The 6000-nt window shown below is 49.4% G+C and overlaps 2 protein-coding genes across 3 annotated transcripts in view; one reads left to right on the plus strand and one right to left on the minus strand.

Moving 5' to 3' along the window:
* LOC140676656 (uncharacterized) overlaps positions 1–6000 on the minus strand; it is a 310270-nt gene that overhangs the window by 239632 nt on the left and 64638 nt on the right. The gene's annotated exons all lie outside the window — the stretch shown is intronic.
* LOC133624015 (uncharacterized) overlaps positions 1000–6000 on the plus strand; it is an 11162-nt gene continuing 6161 nt past the window's right edge. Inside the window, exon 1 of the mRNA XM_072916227.1 lies at positions 1000–1402. The gene's annotated coding sequence lies outside the window, so the exon portion shown is untranslated. The remainder of the gene's footprint in view (positions 1403–6000) is intronic.

Here is a 6000-nt window from a genome sequence, read left to right on the forward strand (position 1 = left end):
TTTGCCCTGCAGGTAATAGTCACTTTTCCACCCCTTTATATATTAGGTATAGTTGTAAGTAAAAAAAAAAAAAAGGTCAAAGACAAAGCTATTCGGTTTCTTGTGAGTATATACACTTCACTGCCGATGTGGGGGGGCGCCACCTAAAATCTTGCCTAGGGCGCCAGATTGGTTAGGGCCAGGCCTGGACGGTTGCTCTCACTACATTGAGTTCTTAATATTTACATTTGTTTTAAGTAAAATTTTACTAGATTTTAATATTCCGCCACTCGGGTCCATCACATATACAATGTGCTTCTGTCAGCAGCTACACTTTTCCTAACTAAGAGTTTCCCGCTTGTCTCCAACCCTTCCCCCATGCATTCCTGAGATAAGATAAAAGGTGTGTGCCTCACCGACACTCTCCTGTAAACAGACGGCCTTTGTCTTTTGAGGCCTCCAATAAATACTCCAAAAAAAAGGTATTCTCTGGAAATGTCTTATTAAATAGATTATTATATTGTAAAACAGACACTTTACTTTTGCTTGTCCTTATGTCCCTGCAAGATGATGTTACGTTTTGGACGCATGGCTGCAATGGTTGTGATCTCTCGGATGCGGAATTTTACACCAGTAAAACCAGCAAACCAGCAAACCAGTAATAATAGTCTGCAAATTGTGTTGTTGTTGAATTATATTTATCTGATTTAAAGTCAAATACAGTTTATATACTTGTCTGTCTATCTGTGTTAGCCCTGCGATGAGGTGGCGACTTGTCCAGGGTGTACACCGCCTTCCGCCCGAATGCAGCTGAGATAAGCTCCAGCACCCCCCGCCACCCCGAAAGGGACACGCGGTAGATAAATGGATGGATGCTATTTTGTGTAGACACCATGAAAACATACATTTAGAATGAATCGTTCATGACTTGCCCATCACTATGACTCTTTGGCCCCGCCCCTAAGTGACGCATGCGTGGAGGATATGCGCTTTGCAGCAAAGTCTTCCTTTACTTCACACACGCTTCTAAGCCTCGGCACATCTCCTCACATCGCTACTAACTACACTTTATTCATCCTCCGTGTCAGGATAAACTCCACTCGTCTCAGTCAACTTTGGACATTATTAGGCCCGCTTAGCTTGCTAGTTGTTTTAGCGCGCTAGTTAGCTTAGCATGCTAGTTAGCTTAGCGTGCTCGTTAGCTTAGCTTGTTAGCTGCTAACAAAGAGAGGCGGAAGTAATCAACACATCGCTTAGTTAAGATCAAGTGTGAGTGTAAAGTGTTGGGATTGTGTGAAAATATGTGAAAGAACTATAGCAGAGTACAAAGAGGAACTTTCTCGGACAAAAGAAGAGAACAAGAGACTACGTCAACTACTGGAGGCTGTTTTCAAGAAACCCTAAGTTGTGTTACACAGAACAGGTTTGTTTACTTCTTACTCTCACATGTTTACTAACTTTATATTCCATCATTAACATGAACATGACGTGTTAGAATAATTTGATTAATAGGTGTACTCAGACACATGATTGTTATTGTGTTACTAATGTGATTATCAGACACCAGTCATTTCCTCCATTTATCCATCTTATTCCGCTTATCCGAGGTCGGGTCGCGGGGGCAGCAGCCTAAGCAGGAAAGCCCAGACTTCCCTCTCCCCTGCCACTTCGTCCAGCTCTCCCCCTCACACCTCCTCCCCCTTTTGTTCCTGAAAAAAGGCACTTTCAGAAACATCCAAGAAAAAGGGCAGCAAAAGCGGAGGTGGAGGACAGGTCATGTTTGAGGTCAATGAAAGCCTTTTCAGCCTCTGTGGACCACTGGAGGGCGGCATTAGGGTTGCGGAGCCCAAAGCGGTATCGACTGACCCTTATGGCGATCGCGACCCTACTGGTGAAAGCCACAAAGTATGCTTATACATATTGACACAAATATAATAAAAACACTAAAATTAAAACGGATGCTTTTGCAATGTTAATTTGATCTTTCACAACACCTAGTGGCCACTATAATTCATTAAGTCAAGCTCATGGCGCAGAAAGTTGAACGATGCGGACACGTTTGTTACTGGATACTTTCGATCAGACTTCTGTTTTGGAGACTTTGTGTACGAATAAAGCAACTATAATTATTTGATATGATTAAATGTGCTGTTTTAGCTTAGCTGTTGTGTAGCTGCTAGCTCCTCGTAGCCTACAGCAGGTGTGTCCAAAGTGGAGCCCATAGCTATGTTTTTAACCGACAACGGTTAAAAACTCTCTGAGCTGCCAGAGTAGAGGAGTTTGCGTGTCCCAATGATCCTAGGAGCTATGTTGTCCGGGGGCTTCCATTCCCCCTGGTAGGGTCTCCCAAGGCAAACTGGTCCTAGGTGAGGGATCAGACAAAGAGCAGCTCGAAGACCTCTATGAAGAACACAAACAAGGAACCCAGATTTCCCTCGCCCGGACGCGGGTCACCGGGGCCCCCCTCTGGAGCCAGGCCCGTAGGTGGGGCACGATGGCGAGCGCCTGGTGGCCGGGCCTGTCCCCATGGGGCTCGGCCGGGCAAAGCCCGAAGAGGCAACGTGGGTCCCCCCTCCAATGGGCTCACCACCCATAGCAGGGGCCATAGAGGTCGGGTGCAGTGTGAGCTGGACGGCAGCCGAAGGCAGGGCACTTGGCGGTCCGATCCTCGGCTACATAAGCTAGCTCTTGGGACGTGGAACGTCACCTCGCTGGGGGGGAAGGAGCCTGAGCTAGTGCGTGAGGTGGAGAAGTTCCGGCTAGATATAGTCGGACTCACTTCGACGCACAGCAAGGGCTCTGGAACCAGTTCTCTTGAGAGGGGCTGGACTCGCTTCCACTCTGGCGTTGCCGGCAGTGAGAGGCGACGGGCTGGGGTGGCAATTCTTGTTGCCCCCCGGCTCAAAGCCTGCACGTTGGAGTTCAACCCGGTGGACGAGAGGGTAGCCTCCCTCCGCCTTCGGGTGGGGGGACGGGTCCTGACTGTTGTTTGCGCTTACGCGCCAAACGGCAGCTCAGATTACCCACCCTTTTTGGATTCACTCGAGGGAGTACTGGAGAGTGCCCCCCCCCGGGTGATTCCCTCGTTCTACTGGGGGATTTCAACGGTCATGTTGGCAACGACAGTGAAACCTGGAGAGGCGTGATTGGGAAGAATGTGCCGCCCGGATCTGAGCCCGAGTGGAGTTTTGTTATTGGACTTTTGTGCTCGCCACAGATTGTCAATAACAAACACCATGTTCAAACATAAGGGTGTCCATATGTGCACTTGGCACCAGGACACCCTCGACCGCAGTTCCATGATCGACTTTGTAGTTGTGTCATCGGATTTGCGGTCTCATGTTTTGGACACTCGGGTGAAGAGAGGGGCGGAGCTTTCTACCGATCACCACCTGGTGGTGAGTTGGCTGCGATGGTGGGGGAGGATGCCGGGCAGACCTGGCAGGCCCAAACGCATTGTGAGGGTTTGCTGGGAACGCCTGGCAGAGTCTCCTGTCAGAGAGAGTTTCAATTCCCACCTCCTGAAGAACTTTGAACATGTCACGAGGGAGGCACTAGACATTGAGTCCGAGTGGACGATGTTCCGTGCCTCTATTGTCGAGGCGGCCGATTGGAGCTGTGGCCGCAAGGTGGTTGGTGCCTGTCGTGGCGGTAATCCTAGAACCCGCTGGTGTTCACCAGCGGTAAGGGATGCCGTCAAGCTGAAGAAAGAGTCCTATCGGGCTCTTTTGGCTCATAGGACTCCGGAGGCAGCAGACAGGTACCGACAGGCCAAGCGATGTGCGGCTTCAGCGGTCGCGGAGGCAAAAACTCGGACATGGGAGGAGTTCGGGGAAGCCATGGAAAACGACTTCCGGACGGCTTCGAAGCGATTCTGGACCACCATCCGCCGCCTCAGGAAGGGGAAGCAGTGCAATGTCAACACCGTGTATGGTGAGGATGGTGTTCTGCTGACCTCGACTGCGGATGTTGTGGATCGGTGGAGGGAATACTTCGAAGACCTCCTCAATCCTACCAGCACGTCTTCCTATGAGGAAGCAGGGCCTGGGGAATCTGTGGTGGGCTCTCCTATTTCTGGGGCTGAGGTTGCCGAGGTAGTTAAAAAGCTCCTCGGTGGCAAGGCCCCGGGGTGGATGAGATCCGCCCGGAGTTCCTTAAGGCTCTGGATGTTGTGGGGCTGTCTTGATTGACAAGACTCTGCAACATCGCGTGGACATCGGGGGCGGTACCTCTGGATTGGCAGACCGGGGTGGTGGTTCCTCTCTTTAAGAAGGGGAACCGGAGGGTGTGTTCCAACTATCGTGGGATCACACTCCTCAGCCTTCCCGGTAAGGTCTATTCAGGTGTACTGGAGAGGAGGCTACGCCGGATAGTCGAACCTCGGATTCAGGAGGAACAGTGTGGTTTTCGTCCTGGTCGTGGAACTGTGGACCAGCTCTATACTCTCGGCAGGGTCCTTGAGGGTGCATGGGAGTTTGCTCAACCAGTCTACATGTGCTTTGTGGACTTGGAGAAGGCATTCGACCGTGTACCCCGGGAAGTCCTGTCTTTGTCTTTGGCTTGGTACGCGGGACAGAGAGCAAGGGAACAATGTGGGACAGCAATGGTGTCCATCTTATACCATGCTAGTTGTTGCAATGATCAGCCACACCCTGAGTTCCAACATATATAGGAGTCTAAGACCTCCTGGTATGAGTCGTCTGACTGGTGATTATAACAGGTGGCGGTACATACGGACGCAGCTCAGTCAGCCAGGGCTTTCACTGATAGAACAGTTGGAGCAGTCCTTGTCCTTCACTCCTTCCCGGGAGGAGGCGTACCCAGTAGATGTCAGCCATTGCTGGTACTTCAGGCTGTGGTGCGAGCACGAGCATGGAGGAGCCTTTGTAGTGGAGTCTGAACATGCGCAAGCTTTTTTTTTTCTTCATAAAGCAAACGGATCACACGAGTGTGCCGATCCGAAGATATTGATCCTCACGGATCAATGTTGATCCGTTGCACCACTAATATATATATATATATTGTGACGTACGGGCCCAAACCAACCTCCCAGAGACAGTTCTGTTAAAGGGGAACATTATCACAATTTCAGAAGGGTTTAAACCATTAAAAATCAGTTCCCAGTGGCTTATTTTATTTTTCAAAGTTTTTTTCAAAATTTTACCCATCATGCAATAGCCCTAAAAAAAGCTTCAAAGTGCCTGATTTTAACCATCGTTATATACACCCGTCCATTTTCCTGTGACGTCACATAGTGAAGCCAACACAAACAAACATGGCGCATAGAACAGCAAGCTATAGCGACATTAGCTCGGATTCAGACTCGGATTTCAGCGGCTTAAGCGATTCAACAGATTACGCATGTATTGAAACAGATGGTTGTAGTGTGGAGGCAGGTAGCGAAAACGAAATTGAAGAAGGAACTGAAGCTATTGAGCCATATCGGTTTGAACCGTATGCAAGCGAAACCGACGAAAACGACACGACAGCCAGCGACACGGGAGAAAGCGAGGACGAATTCGGCGATCGCCTTCTAACCAACGATTGGTATGTGTTTGTTTGGCATTAAAGGAAACTAACAGCTATGAACTAGGTTTACAGCATATGAAATACATTTGGCAACAACATGCACTTTGAGAGTGCAGACAGCCCAATTTTCATCAATTAATATAATTTGTAGACATACCCTCATCCGCGCTCTTTTCCTGAAAGCTGATCTGTCCAGTTTTGGAGTTGATGTCAGGAGGCCAGGGAAGCTAGAGTCGATATTCTTCTCTTAATCATCTTCGGTGGCATAAGAGACGGTGTGAGCCAAGACATCCAGGGGGTTTAGCTCGCTCGTCTGCGGGAACAAACTGCCGCCATTGCTTGCCGTGCTAGCGAGGTCCTTTGTCCCTGAATTGCTCACACACTCCGGCAGATTCAATGGGGGTCTGGCGGCAGATTTCTTTGACTTTATCGTTGGAAATGCATCTGCTTTGAGTGTCGCAGGATATCCACACATTCTTGCCATCTCTGTCG

The sequence above is a fragment of the Nerophis lumbriciformis genome, linkage group LG26 (genome assembly GCF_033978685.3).
Source record: "Nerophis lumbriciformis linkage group LG26, RoL_Nlum_v2.1, whole genome shotgun sequence".
Classification (NCBI taxonomy): domain Eukaryota; kingdom Metazoa; phylum Chordata; class Actinopteri; order Syngnathiformes; family Syngnathidae; genus Nerophis; species Nerophis lumbriciformis.